This window comes from Chroicocephalus ridibundus, chromosome 6, assembly GCF_963924245.1.
Source record: "Chroicocephalus ridibundus chromosome 6, bChrRid1.1, whole genome shotgun sequence".
Classification (NCBI taxonomy): domain Eukaryota; kingdom Metazoa; phylum Chordata; class Aves; order Charadriiformes; family Laridae; genus Chroicocephalus; species Chroicocephalus ridibundus.
Genome location: NC_086289.1, coordinates 69630661 through 69653361, shown reverse-complemented (window position 1 = coordinate 69653361; position 22701 = coordinate 69630661). Strand labels below are relative to the sequence as shown.

The window sequence follows — 22701 nt, the reverse complement described above, 5'->3', positions numbered from 1 at the left end:
CTTTTCTTAAGGCTTTAGTTTCTAAAACTACTGATAATACCAAAGACCATTAATAAATTTTATTTGCATGGGCCCACTCATTCACATGCGAAGAGTTCAACTCAAAAATATTAAGCAAACAGAAAGTGTAAAAGGCTGACTTTTATTCCATAACAGTTCATGGTAGGGGAGGTAGCTATTTCTATTGAGCAACTTCTGCCATTTCCCACCCTCTCTATTTTTGGTTCCAAGCTCTCTACCAAACGTAGGAAGCAAGGACAAATTTCACACGACAAATAAGGAAGTTTTTTCTTTCAGTGTGAGAGAGGCAATTTAAAATACAGATAAATATTTGTAAACTTAGGGAATACTGATTCTTACTTGACATAATGATCACAAGTTCGTTCATTTTTATGTCAGCATGATTATTAACACCAGTGGAGGTTCTATACCATGTCAGATCTCAGTATGCGTTAAAGTATAGGACTTCACTCACCATTTTTCATGATCAGCAGTAGACTTAGGCAACATTAAACCACTATTTTTAGACTTTACACACTACTAGAGTCTATGGTAAAACACATCGAAACCTAGTTTCTGGCTGTTTCTGACAGGAGTCCGTCTTGATTTGATAACAATGCAAAATGAATCATGGGTTAAAGAAATACTGGGGAAGGTTTGCCATGTCTAGGTGTAAATCAGGTATATTTTAATATAGACAAACATGTTTTCTACATCTGCAATGTTATATATATATGCTTAGAAAAATCAACATATGCTGCACTGCAGAAACAAGGATCATAGATAACAAGCTGAATATAAAGTATTAGCATAACACTGCAAGAAAGAGCAAGGACACAACACCTGAAGGCATAAACAGGTCAGGGAGAAGGAAAAACAGGGAAGTGGTGGCATGTGTCCATGCAGCATTGGCAAGAATTATTGGAACAATCTGTTTAATCCTGCAGTCTGATTTCCAAACTGATAATGAAAATTGGAAGTGTTCAGAAAAAGGATGGTAGGATGTCAGGAAAACCTTTCTTATAGAGAGAAAGTTAAGAAACTGAATGTGTTTGGTTTATTCAGGTGTAGTTTAGGAGATGACTTTCTCGACTTGAAGTCAAGGAAGCACTGACATGAAAAATCATCTAATAGTAAGTTATTAAAACCACTAAATTTTCTGATCCTTACACAAACTATGATAGTATCATTGATATAAATGGAGTCTTGCTATTACGCAAGTCAGATTAAGATAGTAGTGGGGTGTTTCTGTGCTTTTAGCTTATCCTGGGGTAAATTCAGTCAGCAACTGCTCTGATTTGCACTTGTCTGAAAAGGCATTCAGAGTCAGTCCCAACTCAGACTCAAATAAAATTCAGGCTTGCATACATGCACAGATTATAAATCCCTAAAATTAACCTGATTAAGCCTAGTTAAAATGAAGAATTAACTCAAAATGAAAGGGAAAAATACATAAACTGTAGACTGTAAAGTGTTCTGACACTCTTCAAAACTGAAATTCTGTGTTTCTGCACGCTTGTATTATGCGCTTAAAAGCATGAGTATGTTTTATTTCTTGCCAGGTTTGTTCTTCTACTTGGAAAACATTTATTCTATTTCTTGTTTACACTGAATTTAGAATTAATATTGCTGTTTTGGTTGAGCGAAAACAACCTTGACTTGTTATAGGCATCGTTTTATCCTGCCAAAATAGCTTGTGTAAAAACGTAACGTGAACACAGTTCTCAGAATTAAGCTAGTTAATAATTACTATATAAACAGGTCAAGGATCAAGAGTGCCAATAAAGTCTTCTGAAGTGTGTGTAGATTATACTTCCAAATTAAAATACTGAAAGCCAGGCTATCTTAATGTATATAAAATAAGTCTAATATGCATAGGTGAAATATTATGGTCTCAGTGTCCATGGAGTAATAATTGGAATAAGTGACCCCAGCAGCCTGCTTCTAAAAAAAATAATACACTCTTGACATCAGTGAAGCATTTCCTAGGTGCAAGAATATTTATTTACAAATTGCATAAGCCAACCCATATTTTCTTAAGTACTGTAGAAACGAACAGAAACCCCAACTCTGAGAGCGTGTTCATCTCTCTGCTTGGCAGTCACACGCCTGGTGCACTTGTCAGCTCCACCCAGCACTCTGCTCACGGGAGACTCCTTTGGCGTCCCTTTAGCTCTTTTCACCGCTGTATCACCGAAAGCTAAAAACGCATCTGTATTTTTACATTTTAAATATACATACCTTTAAATAAAAAGTCCTGATGGGATGTGCTGGTACTGAACTGGATCATTCTTGAGGAGAAAAATATCATGGGTGCACCCAGTCAGAGTCTGAGCAGAGAAACACCACGTTTAGGACGCCCCTCTGCTTGCTACAGCAAGGCACCAGCTTGCAATTGGGGGAAAGACCTGCCTGCTTGAAAGGTCCCAGGAACAACAGTCATCAACAAAGACCTGCCAACACAGATCTAAAACTGGAAAACCAGCTGGTAGCACCTAGAAGACCCACCTAGGCCCTAGCCCCCTCCTTCAAAAGGCTTATAGTCTGTGCCACCCACAATTTCTGGTGTTACTGGTTAATCATCAGCGTTAGCCTAATTAGCTAAACATGGTGCTGGTGTGGCTGTGCCTACGTCTGCTGCAAACACCCATTTGTAATTTGCCATTGAAGGAAGTGTGGCTCCAGTCTCCCTCTGCAGCGTCGGACGTGGTCACATTTGAACTCTTTAAGATGTTTATGTTTCACTTAATGGAATCATGACCATGGTAGCAACATGCTCTTTAACCGTAGAATGATCATGTGAGCAGCTGGAGTGAGTCAAATGTTATCTCCAGCTTAACTTCCTTGTGTTGTTTGTGCCAAAACTCAGGATGAAAATGGCTCAAACTTAAGAGTTTATAATGCAGATGGCAAATATATCCAGGACTGAGGATACAATCAAGTGACAACGTGATGAGTGACCACGTTGCAGATTCACTGAGAACTGAACAGTGGAGTCATTTCAACTTGAATTATTTTTCAGACATTCTATTTCTGGAGTAAAATTTGGGGATTCTTATTCAATTAAAATACTCACATAAAATACTAATTTAAAAAAAACAAAACAAAACAAAACAACAACCAACCAAAAAAAAAAAAAAACCAAACACACCAAAACCAAATAATTGTTTTCTTTTTCATCGGAAAACTGGAAGTGGAAAGGAACGTAGTTCAATGCCACAACAGCGAGCTGACCAGAAGGCAGAGCCTCGACCCTTTCTCAGTCCCGAGCACGGAATTGACACCCCGCGCTCATTCAGCCATGCAATACCGGAGATGAAAATTGAATAAATGAGTTGGATGGCTACCCCAGCGTTACGTTAGGTTTTAATGCTTCTTTATTTCTAATAAAAGCAATGTGGAATCTAGCACATTCCACTCAAATGACAAATCGACCCTGTGAATTAAAACTGCAGAAAGTTAAAAAGAATTAAATCTACGTATACTTGTTTTGGTTCTTGGGAAGAACTTCGAAACAAACACAAAACTCCTGTCCTATCAGCAGCTATAAAAATACGCTATAATAGGCAAAGGTCTCAGCAAAGTGGGAAATGCACAGAAGTGTAAACAAAGCTGCGCAGAAATGTGTGCGTTTCCTTCAGTTGTTTGCCAAACTGTCATTACTTCAGTACATTATTTACATATAAAAAGTAGCATATCTTTTGAGTCATGTGATGTTCCTGGCTCCTTAACCTGATACTTATCTGACAGCAGGTAAACCAGCAATTGCGGATATAAGTAGTTTGGCTACTTGGTAGTCGTGTTCTTGGCCTAAGAAAGCTCTTTTATTCAAAGAAAGAAGCAGCAAGACGGGAAAAGCAGCTTTTGAGGTTGGTCTTTTCTGTTTCCTTTTCAGCTAAAAGAGTAGTAAAAGCGGGAGAGGTGGAAGTGTTGATTTGGTCAGACAGGGAGGTTAGAGTAAATAAACAAATACGTGCTATTTCCCTCCTCCTCCCCCCGCTCCATTTCTGTGGTGATTTGTTGCTAATGCCACGAGTCTAATATTTTAATGGGCAAAGGATGAGAGCAGCGCCAGCCGGACCCGTCGGCTCCAGGGCGGGGGGCTCTGGATGCTTTGGTGTCCTCTACCCCTGAACTCTGGACCGTCCCCTCCCTCGGCAGCTGCCGGTCCTGCAGAGATTGCCGCTGGCACCGGAGCCAAAGAGCTGCAGGGTGTTCAGGGCTGCAGTCAGCCATGCTCGTCCCAAAGCGCCCGGCTGGGCAAACGAACGGAATTGCAGCCAAAGGCTGGCAGAGGCTGCTAGACCTATCTTGCCCTGTGCTTTGTGCTGCGCACAGAGGACAGGCAAACGATGTTAAGCAGGAAACTGGGGGTCTTGCTCGGTGGGAACCCCAAAAGAGTATTAGCTAATTGCTGATGCCTAAAAATGGCACGTTGCTCATCCTTTCTATGTTCTTTACTGTTGAAAATGCAGAATGTGCTGTAGGAGAATGAACAGGCAGTTAAATGTATTGCAATACTTTACTATTATATTTTGCTACTAAATAATCTCGCCTTGGACAACCACAAAAGGTGCCTATAGACATGTCTGTGTCACGGTCGGGGGGAGGGCACCGAGTGGCTCTGCAACACCTACAGACACGTGGAAAGGCAAAAGCAAGGAGGTGGTTTGTACCCGGCTTATGTGGGGTCACCCCTGTGCAAAGGGGACTGGTGTAGGAATTAGCAGCGCTGCAGAGGAGGAAAAGACATCATCTAAATCTATCGCGGTCAGAGAAATAAATGTCAGCCTTAAAATTGCACAGTAATATTGGAGGGACAATTAGCATTAGGTTGAGTAAACTGAATGAGATAAAATTGTGCATCCGTGTGGAATGAAACCGCATGTACTTTTTTCTCTTTAGAGTGTTAGCGGGACATCAAGGTGGAATTAAAATGCTTTAAATGTCAGTTTCTTGCATCTCCTAGATGCCACTGGGAATTTCCCAATCACCAAAAATGCAGCCATAATAAATGCACATAAAATTACTCCGCAGTTTGCTGCAATTTCTCTCTAGCTGATAGTGCTGTCGGATGTCTTTTGTGCGATGCGTGTTATGAACAGAAGAAATAGAGCAAACACTTCTCAGCCAATTTCCTGCTACTCCACGGGCACGTAACTGTTGGCAATACGGCTGATACTTCAAACGTATTTTCCTTTGCGCTGCAGCCGTGCCACAAGATTAGCAAAACTCAGAGGCTGAAGTTTACCATCGCTTGATGGTGCCTCTCTAAAGCGCTGGTCGCTTTTGCTGGGGAGGCTGTGTGCTTCCTGGGCTGGGGAAGCTCCTCCTGCGCGAGGAGGCTGTTGGCAGCTAATCCTTGGTCACAGCTCATCAAGGCACTGCTGATATCCCGGAGGTTTCGCAGTTACAAATTACAGTTATTAATGTAACGTGCCTGACAGCTCGCTGCTTGAAGCCGAGCACTGAGGAGTGGCTCTTCCTTCTTCTTCGGCTTCCTCGTGACGCATGAGTTGAGCGCAGCTCCTTCCCTTCTCCCCTCCCTTTTCTGCCAGCTGACCCCAAGGCCATCTGCAGCAGCAGGAGACGGGCCGCGGCACTGGGGAAGTTAATCATTAGCTGGTACAGCAGTGAGGTCGATGCTGTAGGTAACTAATCTGATTAACACGTGTGATCCTGCAGTGGTGGTTAGTTAAATCTTTGCATTCTTCCTCCTGGGATTAATCTCATTATATACATTTGCTTTTGGAGAGTCCGTGTTTGTGTGGAGGTCTTTAGATCCTGGAGAAGTCAGACCGGTCTGGCAGACTGCTCCAGCCTCCTGGGGCTCCTCATCTTTCCAATCTTTGCATAAACATCTCTGCACTTCTACCATAACCAACATTTTTGTTTTAGTGAGCAATAGCAGTAAATCATTGCATTTCTAAGAATTCTGAAAAACAACGTTCCCAGGCTTTCCCAGTTGTAAAACTCTTAGAAAGGCTTTTCTTCCCTTTCTACGCCTGTTTTTCCCTGGCAGAAGTATGACTGTTATACAGCAGTTTTCCTTCCATGTTTTTAAAATGACTGATTTTAATTTGGATGTATTTTCCCCTGAAAATCCTTTCAGTCGATACGTAATTGCACAAAGCACCTTTCTGAAGAGAAAAAATACCTGAAGAGGTTTCCATTGCAGGGTGTGTGTGTATTTGTGCGTGTGTGCTGTGGGCAGGGAACACAGTTGCCTCCCACCTCGAGCCAACGCAGTTTGCCTCATACCTAGCGGAGGGGAATACCGGTGCAAAGCTGCAGGGAGAAGGAAATCAGACAGAAGTGTGGAAAAAAGGTCTGGGTACCCAATTCCTCCTGTCTCAGTGCCATGCAAAGAGGCTGCATTAGTAGACCACCTGGTGATGGTGCTGAATTACCACTTCACTTAAAAAAATGGACAAATTAGATCTTAGAATCACAGAATCACAGAATCATTTAGGTTGGAAGAGACCTTAAAGATCATCAAGTCCAACCATTAACCCAGCACTGACAAGTTACCATTAAACCATGTCGCTCAGCACTACATCTACATGTCTTTTAAATACCTCCAGGGATGGTGACTCAACCACTTCCCTGGGCAACCTGTTCCAATGCTTGACGACCCTTTCAGTGAAGAAATTTTTTCTAATATCCAATTTAAACCTCTCTTGGCGCAACTTGAGGCCGTTGCCTCTTGTCCTATCGCCTGTTACTTGGGAGAAGAGACCAACCCCCACCTTGCTTGATACTCACGCAAGTCGATACTCTCTCCAGGTCATCCCAACCCTACTTTGCACCACCTGCCCTGTTTTTATTTCCTTTGCTTGTTTATCCCTGTTCCCAGAGTTCCTCTGGTTAAGAAATGGTCTTTCCTCATGTCTCTCACCCGAAACAGGGCTGTATCGATGAGCCCAGAGGGAAGAAAAGGCACTGGGGTTCCTGTAAACCAAGTGAGGTAGGCAGAAGGAATGACTCTGGACAGTCCAGTGGCCCATCATTTCTGTGTAGAATAATTACTTTTCAAAAACTATTTGAGGAACTCTATCATTTTTGATATACTGCTCTCTAGTAGCTTGACCTCAAAGAAACAAGATGAAGTTTTAGAATGGCTGATAGGCTGGGGAAGAAAAAGTACGGATTCTATTTTCAAATAAGTACATCATTCTGTAGTGCTGAAAACATTGTGGATTCGGTTTCTTTTTCAAGTGAGACTATAATAACACAGTTACCAGCACACAGCTTGCTGCTGTTGTTGATGGCTTCCAAACCCGAGATAGCGAGCCCTGTACCCATTCAGAGCAGCCAAGGAAATGTGGCAGAGAAGTCAGAAAGCAGAACTTACGTCTCAGAGGGCTTCCCGGTATTCCTACTTTTTTGTTCATCTCAAATTATCATGCGAGCTTATTCGGTTTTGTAATGTCAAATCAAACCAAGTCATGCATTCAGGGGCAAAGAACAGAATTTGACAGCTCTGGTTAATCTAGAATAGTTTCATTGGAATAGCTGTATAGAAATAAGACATGAAGCATAAGATATTGACGTACTTTCCAATAATGGTGGACGTATTTCTGATCCCTCTGTGTCAAGAGTGATGCTTTCAAACAGGGACAGGGTGGATAAGGTTTCCTTGGATGACGAGGGGAAAGTAAATTCTTTCTATCCCCCAAAATTCTGATAGACTGAAGCAGGTTGGAGTAGCTTAGAAAAATGATGCAGCTGTTGCAGATGTTTCCTTACAAATTTAACCACAAAGAAATATCCAAGAGGGGAAAACGTAATAGGAAGTTTTAACGCTCATAATAAAAATAGTTTTGTATGTATTTATTCTGGAAATGGGAGCAAAATTTCTAATCCCAAGTGACTGAGATTGTCAAATGCTCTTCCATTAGGAGTCAAGTGGGCAAGAAACTACAAGATTATGCTTAATCAAGCAATGAGTGAAAGAACACATAATGATTTCTTGTAGCAGTAGAGGTCTGGACACAATGAGCAGGAAGTCTTAAGGAATTTTGCTGTGAAAAAAAAATCTTTTTTTTTTTAAAAAGCATGTTCAGAAGCAAAAAAAAAAAAATGAGCGGAAGCTACCAGCCGGCCCCAGCAATCAGATGCTTTTGAGATTATTATGGTTAGTAGGCCTTCTAGCTTAATTAAACTGTGTTCTTATCAACTAAGTGACACTGAGCAAACTGAGATGCTATGTTTCTAACAAAACAAACCAGTAACGTCAGCCTTACCTTAATCCATGTATTTGAGAACAAGAGAAAGGAAAAGGAGATACTGAAAAATACATATTTTTAACATATTGTGGACATATTTTTTTAAATTTCGTAGATACTCTTACCAATACCAATAAAGAAAAAGGATACTTACCGAATTCCTCTCTAGGTGGATATCAACTCTTGATTTCCATCGGTTCCTCTACAGGGACCCTCAAGGCTTCCCAACTGCTAATCTTGCATTGTGGATAAAAGGTGAATGTTTGCATGTGCTACACACAACTTGAAATAAAGTACAATTATTGACTTCCATTCTACATTATTCTCAAAAGGGCAAATGTACCGTGCAAGCTGGGAAGGCTTCCAATCACATTTTTAGAAAAATGAGATCTTTTAGGTGGTCTACACTAGGCAGCATTATTCATAACACAAATGAAAATATTCCATAGTCACATATATCAAAACCCATTGGCATAAGGCAACTGATTTTCTGAGATCATTGTTTCATCAGCTGACAATAGAAATTAAATGTTCAACTTTGGTTTCTGCCAATTCCCCCTGCCATGATGCCTAACTGTGAAATACACCACGAAGACAACTTTTTGGCTGAACTGGCTGTTAATCAATTTATGTTCTGAATCATGACTTTTCATTGTACTCAGTATTTTTATCTTGATATATATGTGCACTGGATAATTGAGTCAGATTTCTCTAATCAGTGTGACCATGGCAGCTTTTTCAGCTTTTGAGACACTGCACAGTTGAAAGACTTTTGCTGGGTTTGCTGGTCAAAAGAGGAGCAGAACCGTGTGTAAAACTGCTTTTACACTTTTCAGAGGTCTTGTTGCCTAGAAGACATTTCTGTTGTGCTTCTTCTGAATGTTTTCTGTGATGTGATTGAAACTGAATTCAAAATCAAGAGGATGTGAAATAACAGCAGACTTTTTAATTGGACTTTATGTTTTTGCTATCAGTCGCCTGCAACACATTAACCAGCAGACATTTTTACTGAGTTGTTTTGATTATTTTTATCTTTTTTTTTTTTTTTTGAGAGTGAACAGCCACCTCTGAATCCATTAGTATCTCTATTGGTAGATTCACAAATCTTCATCTGCGTGAAACTTCCTCTACTATTTTCTCCAGTTGATGACATTTACTGAAAAATGAGTTGTATACCATTTACTTCCATGCTAAATATCTGCATACATGCATGATATTTCTTAAACCTTTAGGACGGAGTTTACTTGCGATTTGAGGAATCTTTTTGATGCTGCATGCCGTTCATTCAGACGTAATAGCAATGTTTTCCACAGTAGCAGCATGGTTCCCACATTTTTTCAATATACAAGGGAAAAAATATGTTTTATCTGCCTTGCAGAGCTTCAGACTAACGGCATGGTTTAAAAGAAAAATTGTCTTTGTTCTGATTTATGAGCAATCGCAAGTAACACAGATTCTCCCCTTGGGACATTTCTACTGAAGTGTAACCACATCGAGATTAAGCTTCCTCTTTGTGTGCCCTGATAGTCTTGTGGGTGCTATCACAAGTTAAGGCATACAGACCCAGGAGCCTGATCTAAAGCAAGCAAGCAGAAGTATTTATTGCCAATAGAGAAGCGTAGAATATTTGCTGAGTAAGCTAGTACTTTTTGCATTATGCTGGTGATTTAAAGTGACAAAAATCAGTCCCAGCAGCAAGTCTTGGGGCACTCCATATTAACCTCTCTGTGTGTCAAAAATTAGATCTTTTTTCTTCTCCTTTGTTTTCTCTATCTCGTGAATAGTTTTTAATCCATGGCAGAAATTTACCTTTTACCCTGTAGTTTTCAAATTTCCATAATAGGCTTTGGTGATGGATTGTGTCGTAAGCCTTCTAAAACTACAACTGAATGATTTCCTTAGGTTTGCTTCTGTTGTCGGTTAACTTTGTGTTGCTGGCATGGAACAGATCTGTTGGGCAAGATTTTTAACCTTTCCAAACAGGGGGATTTTTCCCTGTTGCGTGACTTTGTAAATGTTCTGGAGTTTTATATTCACATTTATCACCTCATCTAAAACACTGGACTTCACACAGTATTAGTTGCATCTCAATGATTTAGACAGAAGGAAATCTGAAAATGTCCAACATACAATTACCTTCTTTCTGAAGGGACAGATTCATATCTCAGCTAAATAGATGCACAGAAGCAGGCTATAGTAGTACTACTGGGATTTTTGGTAGCTAAAAATCTGGTTGTATTCTTTGGGAGAGTAATTCAGCAGAGAAAGTAACTGTGCAGCATGACATCTGCAATGAAAGTATGATCCACAAGCCAGGACGGTGCCAGCTCCCCAGTGGGAGCGTTGCATTTCTTTGTGTTAGAACAATTCCTGATCTGGTACATTCCCATTGAGGTGCACGGAAGAAGAGGGGCCTTTTCCCCTCTTCTTTTTAAGCAGAGCTAAAAGCTATTTTTCTTGGAGTACTTTGAGGGAAGATGAAAGACAGTATGTGTTGCATCAACAGAGGAGGAAAGCACACGCAGTGAAAAAGCTACTCCAGCACCAAGCAAAAAGTTGAAGGGTAGCAGAGGAATTGTCCTGAAAAGTTCAGGAATAGTGAGAAGACAATACATAGTCAAACTCTTAGTGGTGTGAAAAATAAAATTCAACTTAATCATCTCCAAATGTAACTCTGAGTTATTTTGTCTGGGTTTAAAGATTTGGGGTCCTGATTTTGGTTTTGTGTTGTGGGGTGATCTTGTCTCTGGTGTCACAAACACCTAAAACCGATCTTATCTAATTATCTAGTTTTATGAGGGAAAGTATGAGGACCCAGCCTTGAATCTAAGCCCAGTTTTCTTTGTACTACCCTGTGTACAACTAGCAGGTGGTGTGTTCAAAAGCAATCTGAAAGGAACAGTTTTTCATGGCTCATGTACTCATGCAATGGATCTTGTTGCCAGATGCACCAGATACCAAATATTTACAACAAGGTCTCAAAAAGTGCTTGGACAAATTCAAGGAAGAAAAATCTCTGGGTGGAAATAAGACAAAAAAAATTCACTTCTTATTAAGACTCAGTTTTTTGCTGGCTGGGAAGTTTTACTTGTAACGTTACATGTTTAGCCTGCTATTCTACTTTTACTTTTGCAAACTTCACTGGCATTTGTTGATTTACCTTTGGTCAGAGTCAGCATGGCCATTCTTACGTATTCTTCTTATATAAAATTTCCGTTATTTAATGGAGGAAGTTATTATTTCTCTGCAGTTAATATTTCTTTAGTCATACATCATGGAAAAGTAATTTTGAGTCACACCGCTGTCTGAGGTGATTAGTCCTGTAGGAAAAAAAAAATCTGCTCAGTTTAGTGGTTGCTTATTTAGAAGCTGTGTAATGGTGAACCTGAAAGAATTAAATTTATTTGGAGCTTAGCAAGAAAAGAAAAATCTCAGGTATAAACTATCAAAAAGGGAAATCTGGCCAGGTGGTCAAGGGAGGTGATTCTGCCCCTCTACTCCGCTCTGGTGAGTACCACCCGGAGTACTGCGTCCAGCTCTGGAGTCCTCAGCACAGGAAAGACCACAGAGGAGGTCCACAAAAACGATCAGAGGTTGGAGCACCTCTCCCATGAGGACAGGCTGAGAGAGTTGGAGTTGTTCGGCCTGGAGAAGAGAAGGCTCCAGCAAGACCTTATCGCGGTCTTTCAGTACTTAAAGGGGGCTTATAAGAAAGATGGGGACAAACTTTTTAGCAGGCCCTGTTGGATAGGACAAGGGAAAATGACTTTAAACTAAAAGAGGGTAGATTTAGACTAGATATAAAGAAGACATTTCTTACAATGAGGGTGGTGAAACCCTGGCCCAGGTTGCCCAGAGAGGTGGTCAATGCCCCATCCCTGAAGACATTCCAGGTCAGGTTGGATGAGGCTCTGAGCAACCTGATCTAGTTGAAGATGTCCCTGCTCACTGCAGGGGGGCTGTACCAGGTGACATTTAAAGGTCTCTTCCAACCCAAACTACTCTATGAAAGATATTCTGAAAAAATTATGGGTTAGTCCAGCCTGCCAGAGGCACTCGTAAGACTTAGAGGGTTAGTCAAGTGCAAGCAGCATTTGGTTCCAGCTGCAAATGGACATGGTGTCCAGCATTTTGCCCAATCTCTGCTCTCTCAATGTGTCCTCCGAGCTCTCTCCACAGTACACTCCTAATTTTTGAAATAGTCTATAGTTTTGAAAAACTGAAATAGTCTGTGTGGGTCGGGGGGGGAATGCAGCAGCGAAAGTAAGCTGCAGGGATGAGCATTATGGATGGTTTGTTGGAAATTGCGCTGAGTGTAACATCAATTCTCAGATCAGCTTTGCAGTGTTTGCATCCTAAGCCTGTGCAGATGGAGTATTTATTTTGGTACCTGAATTTCATCACTGGCAAACACTGCCAGTGGTTTACAAAGTGAGCCAAAAGTCCTATGAAAAATACTGAGCTGTATAATCAAGAGGAAAATGAGTCTGAGGGACCTTTTTTTTTTTTTTCTGGTTTTCTAGGATTTTAGGGTCTTCCCAGATGAATAACAGCCATCCGATGAGCACAGTAGCATAGCTCTGTGGTGATGCATATTGCTTAAGGGCAACAGCACAACCTGGTGGTTTATGGTTGTTCTAATGCATCGGATCAAGTAGCTGCACAAGAAAACACAGGACTTTCCCTTCCCCAGAAACCGACTCATTGCCTGTACAGAACGGAAGCTGGTTTTCATTAATTCGTTTGTAAGATACCATTTTACCGGAGGTTTTCAGAATAAATAGAAAAAAACCCTAGACTGCAAGGGCATATGCAAAAAGATAAATTAATAGGTCTCTTTCTTCCCAACATCTATGATTCTGAAACCTCGAGGCGCCGTTGTGACGAGCCATTTCATGTGGTTTTGTGCTGGATATGTCTGAATTTTTCTTCCAAGATAATAGCTAGAGGCGTATAACTAAAAAGAAGAACTTGCAATATGCACTATGCAAAATTTGAAAAAAAAAAGACAAAAGGAAAGTGTGTGCAGAAAAAAATACAAGTTTGCCTTGCTTGCTTTTTCTATTACGATGAAGCCAAGCAAAGTATATAATACGTTTACATAGACTGAATATTCAAACACCAATAATAATATTTATTCTCTTTCTTCTGTGTCTTCAGGGTATGTGACATTGGTCAGAGTGTATCTTCTGATGTGGCAGAGAAATGAAGTGGGTGCCAAATGTCCTCAGACAGAATTTTCAAATAAAATTAATTACATTTTCTGTTTTGCTTTATTCGGAAGAACGGGCTATGTTATTACTAGCAGTGCAGCTGGCACTGCTGTGGTTGCTGAACAAAATTCTTGCAAACTACGCATTCAGTTCATTTACTGATCACGTAGAATGGGACAAAAGCCACTAGCTGTAACTAGAAAGGCGATGGCAGTCCAATGGTGGGGCTGGTCCTGAGACCGCGCAAGCCATTTTCATCTTCAGGTTGTGTCCAAAACAGAGACTCCTCAGTCCTGCCTAACTTGATAGGAAGAACCTTTGATTTCAGCCTGTGTGGGTTTGGACCTGAGGGAAAAGGTATGTTAAGAGAGACTTATCAAGACTCTGAAAGACTCCATAGCCATAAAGTAGCATTATTTTCATGCAGTGAAAATTCCTATAGGACTGTCAACACAAGTAAATGCTAAGGTTTCTCATTGCTTCATATTTGTACTTTAGTCCTGTTGGTGGCTAAAGTATGACTTACAATCTTGGTCCACGAAATTACTTTAGCCACATGGAAGTATGAATAATGCATTCAAACTTACACTTAAGCTCACACTTGAATTTCATTTATTGGATTATAATTGAATATACATGAAATGTAAAGTGTGCTGAAATTTATGAAAATGCTTATTATTCTGCTTTAGTTTCTTATAGAGGAAATACTTTATTACATAAATAGCACAAAATACTCTGAAGACCTGTGGAGATATTTTTGAGAAACTCTACAAAGAGCTTTGGAAAAGGGTAGAATGGAAAAAAAAAAAAAAGAAAGAAGAGAGATAATTATTTTCTTTTCCTTGAGTGCTGAACTGGAGGACAAGATGGTCAAAGAACAAATCCTGTTGTTCACAACCTTTCCCTAAAGTTCACTGAAGCACAGGGAGTTGACGTGGTTCCCGCGTCCCTGCATCCCGCTGGAGCAGATGCTGGAAGCATGTTCAGTTCTGCCGCAGCTAGCCATAACTGTGAACAGAAAACAAACATATCTGAGATGAAATGCCTTTGTGCCAGCTTCCCACACAGGCTGCTTCACAGTGGAGAAGCTCCAGAATATTTTTCATCTTGCTAAAAATTATTGGTGAGCACAGGGATGGCAGGTCTACCTGCTTAATATGTTTTCGTCACCAACTAATTATTACCCATCAGTTCAGACATTGTTTTTTGCTTTGCTCATGAAGGAGGTGACAGCACTGATTACTGGATGGAAAGTCTCAAAGCTCTCCATCAAAGCTTGAGGTGACGTCTCCATCAGCCCCTCCTGCCATAACTGCTGTGTAGTGCTTGGGGCAACATGGACACACACCACTGCTGATAGGCTCAGTCCTCCGCTCTCCTTCCCCTAGTATTTGTTAAAGCTATTCCATATTTTCGTGTTAGGAAAAAGAATTTGTCACCAACAGCTTAATATACTGCTTGGGGACATCTGACAATCCTGACAATTGAGTATCAAACACCCACTCAGACAATAAGCACGTACCCATTTTTCATGCTTGGGTAAGAGAAAGCTCTGCTTTTCCCATGTTACATGGAGGGGACATAGAGAGGGTCTCTATTGTTTTCACGATTCCACAATGCCATTCGTGCCACCAAAGTGAATGCTGTATCAGCATTTACAGTACATTTAGAGGGTGAATCATCTTTTACCCAGAGGAGTAACAATTCTGCAGTACAAATTCAATGTGTTCCCATATGTGTCCACCAAATTCTGTTCTCATTGCTACAAATTTTGCATTAAATTATTTAGGTCAGCTTAAATTTGGAAAGCAACAAAACAAACACAATTTTTGGCTCATTTACATGTCTGTGATTATTGTAAAATGGTTTGCTTCCTAAATTAAAGTGATGCAAGCAGTCTGCCAGGAAGATGAGCAGCAATATTTTTTTTGTTATATTTTTGAAAACTGGTTGTAACATGCAGTCATTAACCCAAGAATAGGTGGACACCTGGAAAATAAAAATTCAGATTACTTTTAGCATACGCTGGACCTGTGGAGGCTCCGGTTTGAAAATTCGTAATTTTCCTTTGAACTAAATAATGTTTGGAGTCTTTGCCTAATAGTTTTACTATATACTGTTGCAGATGCGGGTAGCACACTTTGGCACCGTACATCTTTAGAGCTGTTTGGGTTGGTATATCAATATCCGTGGTCCGGTGATTAAGGACGGCCTAATAGCATGCATTGTCAGGATACAGAGTATCGCATTGAAAGTCATTAATAGCTCTATCCTGTGCACTGACATGATGTAATATAGCAGCTGTCCCATGGAGAAGCTCTTAAGGCATCCTGTCAAAGGTAGACAGGCTAATAACTGCGGTAGCCACTGGCATATTGCATCGTGACGGTGCCAGAGTCCTTCCTACTAACAGCGCTACAGTAATGCCAGACAGATCGTATAGAGCGCTAAAAATCCATGCGTTAACAGCTCCATTTTTACTGACATTCTCTTGCATGCCATGCCAAAGATTTATAGTAAATGAGTTAATGTGAGCCAAGACCAGGCTTATTTCATGCAACTTTGAGGCAGCATGGGGACAACAGGAGCTAGCAGGCAGATGCTTGAACTCCAAGTCCGAACAACTTGTCCTCACTGCCTGCCCTCAACCCACCTCTTGCTTTTACAGCTGATGAGATGCCAGATACTGCCAAAACCTCCAGATTTCATTTCTGGCTGACCCTATCTCAGACAAACACCTCTGTTCTTCAGTGCATGGGAAGGAGCTTCCCATAAGCACTTCCCCACAACTTTGTCACCTTCTATCGCCTTACGTTTGTGTGGGTATATAGTGTATGTGCTGACAAATGTTGCTTTGTGGTTCTCAGTGTGTGTGTCCCATCTTTCTGCTTCCACCAGATGCCACTTATCCTAAATTGAAAGCTTTTTTTTCACTTAGACTGCTCTTAGCCGATCTCCTTGCACATCCCATTACCTGAAACTCCAGTCGTGGAGTGAAGACCCAGTACAGCTTTCTGTCTGAGAGAAAGCTTTGCTCTGTATAAACGTACACTAAAATTTCCCTACAATAAATTCAAAGAGGTCTCAGTAAAGATCTTTAGCCCAGTAATGAGGCAGAGGGAACACCGTTTCTAAAGTGCTACCAATCAGTAAATAAAAGTTGCTCTTTGCACGTTTGCTGTGTCAAATGCTGGTTATCATCGCTGGACTGGGCATTCCCTCCAGTGTCACTACCATCTCCGGCAGATATTTGCAGTTTACTGTGCTTGGAGAATCTCACACCCATTATTCAAGTGAGGTTTTTGAATTTAGCAGAGTGTTACTCCCCCTCAAGATCTTTGGGTGAGGAGGAGGAGGGAATATGTCTGTCTTTCAGTCACTTAATTGATTAAATGTCCATTGGGACCCAGGAAGCACTTCTGTAGCCTCTTCTGCTGAATCTGCATATGGAATGGAAATGGCTAAGCTGGAAAATCTCCACTTAATACCCATAAGCCCTTGGGTTCCTGGCTCATATTTTGGCTCAAACGTAGCATACTAGACGGGCAGTAACACCCCTGTTGAACAGCCCTTTGATAGCTCATCCCATCGCTATCCCATATCCAGGATTCCGGAGATACTGAAGGAAGAGCTTGAAAATCCCTCCAACTGCTTAAGGCACGGGCTGTCTTCCCTTAACCCCGCATTGCTCAGTGGTAAAAAGCTCTTAGTCCACAGAACAGACTCCAAAGCCCACGGAACCAGAGCCTGGAGCTGCTGATATGTATTGATCCTATTGACCCTTTATCTGATCAACCAAAATACGTGCTTATTGATATTCACGCTGGCTCAGTTCTGAAGGCTGTTAGGTACTGGCTGTGCACGGTCCCGTTTTCTGCTGGCTGACCAGACGGTTTGTTTGCAGGGATGAGTTGGACATGTCTGGGTGCTCTTGTTGGGACAGGGGGGTACCCACGGGGACACTGTGGCTGCAACAGCAGGTAAGGCAGCCTGGCGAGAGCAACGGAAGAGCTGGTTCTGAGGATCTGATCATGTGCACGCTGCAGGGCTTCTTATTTCTTTTTTTTTCCTTTTTTCTCCCTTCTCCCTTCCCCCAGTTTGGATAAGCTCTGGACTGATCCCATAGATTGAATCAGGTGCTTAGCACGAGCTAAATCCCTGCTGCCCAGGCCCCCCCATCGCTGAAACATCTGTCTCAGCATTAGCTTAAAATCATTTGCGTGGTGACACACTGGGATCACTCTAAGCCCAAAAGGACAATGATTTGGGAAGCACAGAAAAGAGCTGGACCCACTCACTTACATTCCCTTTGGTCAAACATCTTGTTTCCTGTCTGTTCTGGTATAATTATCTCAGAAACGTTTGATAAATTTTATTCCTTGCCCATCTTCTCTTGAAATAGGTTTCTCTACAAAGGACTCTGATCCAGACCCTTTTCCTGTTTCGTGCACCAATGCTTAATTCTTGTACAGATTTTTATTGACTGTGTTCCTTACTGTTGTTTTATTTTGCTGTTTTACGGCTGCTGTTAACGTTTATTAGAAAAGCTATTTTTTACATTCCGTGTGCAAGAACATCACTGCACAATTTTAGGCAACACTGAGAATAGCTGACTAAAAATTGGGGGAGGGGGTGGGAATAAAAGGAGGAGGAGAGAAAAGGCAGCATAGGAGCCTTAGCAAATTGCCTTTCACTTTTCACATGGTTAAATCCTAAACACTGGTAAATGCCCTTTCACTGAGGAGGACAGTTCATATTTGATATAAGTGTGCTTAATCAGAAAGGGAACACCGCAGGCACTCGCATTTCTTTGTGCGACATTCGAAATCTTCGCTGTTTTCGTCGGCTGGTGATGGGAATTTTTTTTTTGCATGAGCACGAAAATTAAAATCGCTTGAATGTTTTCACTGAGCACGTCTTAGCCATTGCACTTTATTCCTCCAGCGGCGCTGGGAAATAGATTGACATTTGATTAAAGCTGCGCTCCTGCAGGATAGGCAATGAAAGGCAAACCAGGTAAAACTCACCTAGCGGCACCTGCCTGCCTACCTGTGGGTTTTCTTCAAAGCAAAGGAGTCGCTGCTTTGGCAAAAATGAAGGCACGTGGTTTTGTGCCATGATATTCCATCTGCGGCTTCTGAATCCGTTTCCAGACAAAATCCTCACTACGACCTTTATTATGATTAATTATTACAGAATCACAGAATCACAGAATGGTAGGCGTTGGAAGGGACCTCTGGAGATCATCCAGTCCAACCCCCTGCCAGAGCAGGGTCATCCAGAGCAGGCTGCACAGGAACGCGTCCAAGTGGGTTTGGAATGTCTCCAGAGACGGAGACTCCACCACCCCTCTGGGCAGCCTGTGCCAGGGCTCTGCCACCCTCACAGGAAAGAAGTTCCTCCTCATGTTTAGGTGGAACTTCCTATGCTCAAGTTTGTGCCCGTTACCTCTTGTCCTGTTGCGCACAAAAGATTCACAGCTGTGGTGGTGGCTCCAACAAGAGGCACTGGCAGCTCCTGGGCAGATTGCTCTGCAGTGGCTTTCCTTCCCCACTGTTTGCCTACCAGCTCAGGAGCCCAAGGGTATTCTGCAGTAACTTCTTCTGAATATTGCCTGTGGTGACTTACAGAAAATGCAACCCCTGAATCCCAAGGGCTGACTTCTGTTCACTGTGGAAAATGGATGGAAATGCTGCTTTTATGCAAGATTACCATCAAAAACATCTTCAGTTTTTAGTAATATATTGAGAGAAAACCTACCGCTGCAGCTATAAAACTGAGGGATTTAAAACAAACCAAGAGGGATTGTATTTTACAGTTCTGGGTATCTGAATGCAATTCAGTCTTTCTTATGATCTTGGGCACATCTTTTAATTTCCCAGTATCCTTGGTCTGATAACTTAAATAGGAAGTCTTTCAGGTTGCAGACTGTCTTTGTGCATCTTGTACTGAACCTGCCTTCAGGCAAAAGTGAGAGAATGAGCAAAGAATCGTAACGTTCCTGCAACTGCTAAAAATGCCTCTTCTCCCCAGCCGAGGACCGCAAGGTCTGCCCGTGGTGCCATGTTCTTTGTCGGTGCACTGGTGTTTTCCTCCCCTGCTTCAACCTGCTGCAACCCCTGCTAAGGGAAAATACAATTAACGGATTGTTTTCAGTGTTAAAATGCTGCTACATGGTAGGGGGAACAGGACTGGGAAAAGTCAGTGTTGTTTCAGTCTCGTATGATCTCCTTGGTGCAAACAAAGATGAGAGGAAGAAAAGATAAATTTATTGGATGGGTTGATCCATCAGGAATCTGCACAGGACAGAATAATGATGAGCTGAATGTAGTGTTAATAAGCTAATGAAGGTTACTGCTGAAGAATTCTTCTAACTCTTTTATAAAATAATCTTTCCTAATAGTTATACATGATTAATGTTTCAAGGACACTGTTGGAATCAAAATACCCTTAATATTTTCACTTCTATCCTTGAACTTCATGTTGAGCATCGTACTTTGAACATCATATTACCTTTAAGTTAATGTTATGTACTTAATATATAGACATATAGCGAGACCTGAGGGAGTCTACTGTACTTTACCACTAAGCCACCTGTTCTGACAACTCTGTTTTTCAAGCAGATGGCACTGTGATAAATCACCTGATATTCACCAGTCATGGCATCTTCCTGAAAAATTTGCACAGATGTTTCTAATGAGATTTTCATGATTACACAACACTTGCGCATCCCCAAAACAAAGGGGCCTTCTGTTTTAAAGTCACTCAGCCTGAGAAGTTTGCTGGTCTGCTGGGACAGCAAGAGTGCTCAGCAGTGCCTGAGCTTTCATAAGCATGATGGTCTTCGGGCATGACCCTGTGGCAGAGGTCAGTGTGTGCTTGCGTCTGTCGTGCTGCAGTGGTAACAAAATAAGCACAACCTCTTCCAGGGTCGTCTGTTTTTCTCAAAGTTATATTTCTTTCATGAAACCCACGGGCAAAGAGAGCAAATCAGCTCTGAATTATATAAAATAAAGGAAAAAATGGCTCTGGAATATGTTTAAGTTTTGCCCCGATGCAGTCATAGCGAGGAACTAATGTTGACCTGATGTTGACCAACATCAACGCTGCCTTCCTCCTGCTTGAGCAAAGCTTTCGGAAAGGTGCAGCCCAGCTGCCGTCATTGTACGTGGGCTGCAGTAACCTCTCAAACCTCCTCTCCCACAGGCTTCAGCCCCAACGCAGAGCAATGACGGGGCACCAGTGGGTCTGCAGTTTTATCTCATGACAAACACATAATTATCTCCACTAAAGTTCATAGTTGTGACATGTTCAGGTTCTGCGACCCGTTAATTGGAGAGTGGGCTGGGGCACGCTGAACTTGTTTCCCCTGTAGCTCCCCACCCGCAGGTCCCAGCAGGTCTCGACGTAAGGCTCAATTCTTTCATTCCTGTTTTCAACATGCTGGGTGAAATTGAAATCTGAAAACCGCAGCGGCTTAACCTAAACCTTTGAATGTCTCTATGGTGTTTTTCATTAGAGATGTGTTATCTCTCTTGTGGATGCAGAAACTGAAAGATGGAGGATCAAATTGGTGATAAGACCTAAAATAAGGAGGGGGAATTGGGAACTGGGAATTGGGAAGAGTTCCCACCTTCCAGATACAAATTCTACTCAACAGATTCAAATGAGCTCATTTATCCATCAAACTTCTTAGTAATTCGCAGAGTTTGGGTATGAGAAAACATATTATCGTTGTGAACCTCACACTGCTGTCCATAGGTGATTACCAGCAACGAAGCTTGGTTATTTGATTCAAATTATTTAAATAATTATTTATTTAATTATTTACATAATTTTAAACAATTAGAACTTTGCTATCCATTGAAAAGAAAAAGGAAACAGGAAGGGAAAACAGTCATATTGTCAATTAATTAATCTTCTCTGGAGATCTGTGAAATCTAACTTATAATTTAATTAGTTTTATCATGGTCGCACAAGATTTCAGCTCTGCTGGCACTCCAATTTTGCCATTTTTCCTTATAAGCTAAACACCAGGCTATAATAATGTCATGCAAGACGCATTGTGTATACATTAATCATTTTTTATTTTCTTTATTGAATCTGATCCATATATGAGACAAAATGCTGAGTTATGTAAGAGTGCCATAAGGAATTAAGAGTAAGAGAACATTCAAAAGAAATAATAATAATCATAATACCTTTATATTTTAACTGTCTATGTTTTCTCATCGGCTCTGATTTCTCCAAGAATTTTATAAAAGTGCAGACCATAATTGTGCTAATAAAGAGGAAATTATACCAACCTATAATTAGAGTAATAAGGAAAAAGGTACAGAGGATCATAATTGAACCAATAAGAGGAAAATATAATTATGTTTAATGGCTTATATGAGTGTTAGTGTCTTCTGTATACTTAATAAATTGGTAACCATTTTCATGGTGTGTATCTAAGACACCTTTGCTAATATTATTAAATTACCCTTCAGATCTATTGTTGGGAACTTCTGGTAGTCCTGGCAGCTCCTCTGGAGTGAGGCTTCTTTGAATAACCAGAATAACGACAGAATTTCAGACAGGTCCAACCACCAGCTACAGTCACCTGTAGCGACACTTAAGCTCTCCCCAAGTTTATTTAGGGTGTCCCTGTTTTACATTCATGGGTACACACAGGTGTTGTGTGCAGTGCCAAGGATGAGATTTGCAAAAGAAATACAGAAAGGGTCACAGGCATGGAAAGGTGCTCTGCAAGCAGGGTATACTCAACTTAATAGTGAAGGCAATGATTTATTTCCTAATATGCACAGTAGAATAAAATGAATGCAAGCCCCAAAGCTGAGCATCAGTAGTTCCTTGCTCCCGCTGAGCTCCCGTCTTCTGTGGTTTTTACCTGAAGATTTCACAGCTGGTAGCTGTGGTGTTTTTCCCTCTGAGTCCTTGAGCTGCTAACTGTCCCCATCTCGGCAATCTTACCCCTGTCTGCAATTTCACCTTTCCTATCTTGTACAGCTTGAGTTTACTTGTTTTCCTCACAGCTATTTCTCACAACATAGCGGTTTTCTCAGAGGTTCGAGCCAAGGTCACACAGATGCTCAGCATGAAAACTCAGCCAGGGATCAGAGATGGCTGAGCCCCCCTGAGGGAGCTTACCAAGGCTGGAGTTTAAACAAAACCCCCCGCACATTTTCATACAAATGACATTTCATATAGTTTAGCTATAATTTGCCTTTTGATTTTCCTCTCAGCCATTAAAAAAATAA

General features: G+C 41.3%; 1 protein-coding gene across 1 annotated transcript in view; it reads left to right on the top strand.

Annotated features, from left to right (window-relative positions):
• Nucleotides 1-3733: 3733 nt before the first annotated feature.
• The window catches only part of BCHE (butyrylcholinesterase), a 55447-nt gene continuing 36479 nt past the window's right edge, over nt 3734-22701 (top strand). Inside the window, exon 1 of the mRNA XM_063339162.1 lies at nt 3734-3869. The gene's annotated coding sequence lies outside the window, so the exon portion shown is untranslated. The remainder of the gene's footprint in view (nt 3870-22701) is intronic.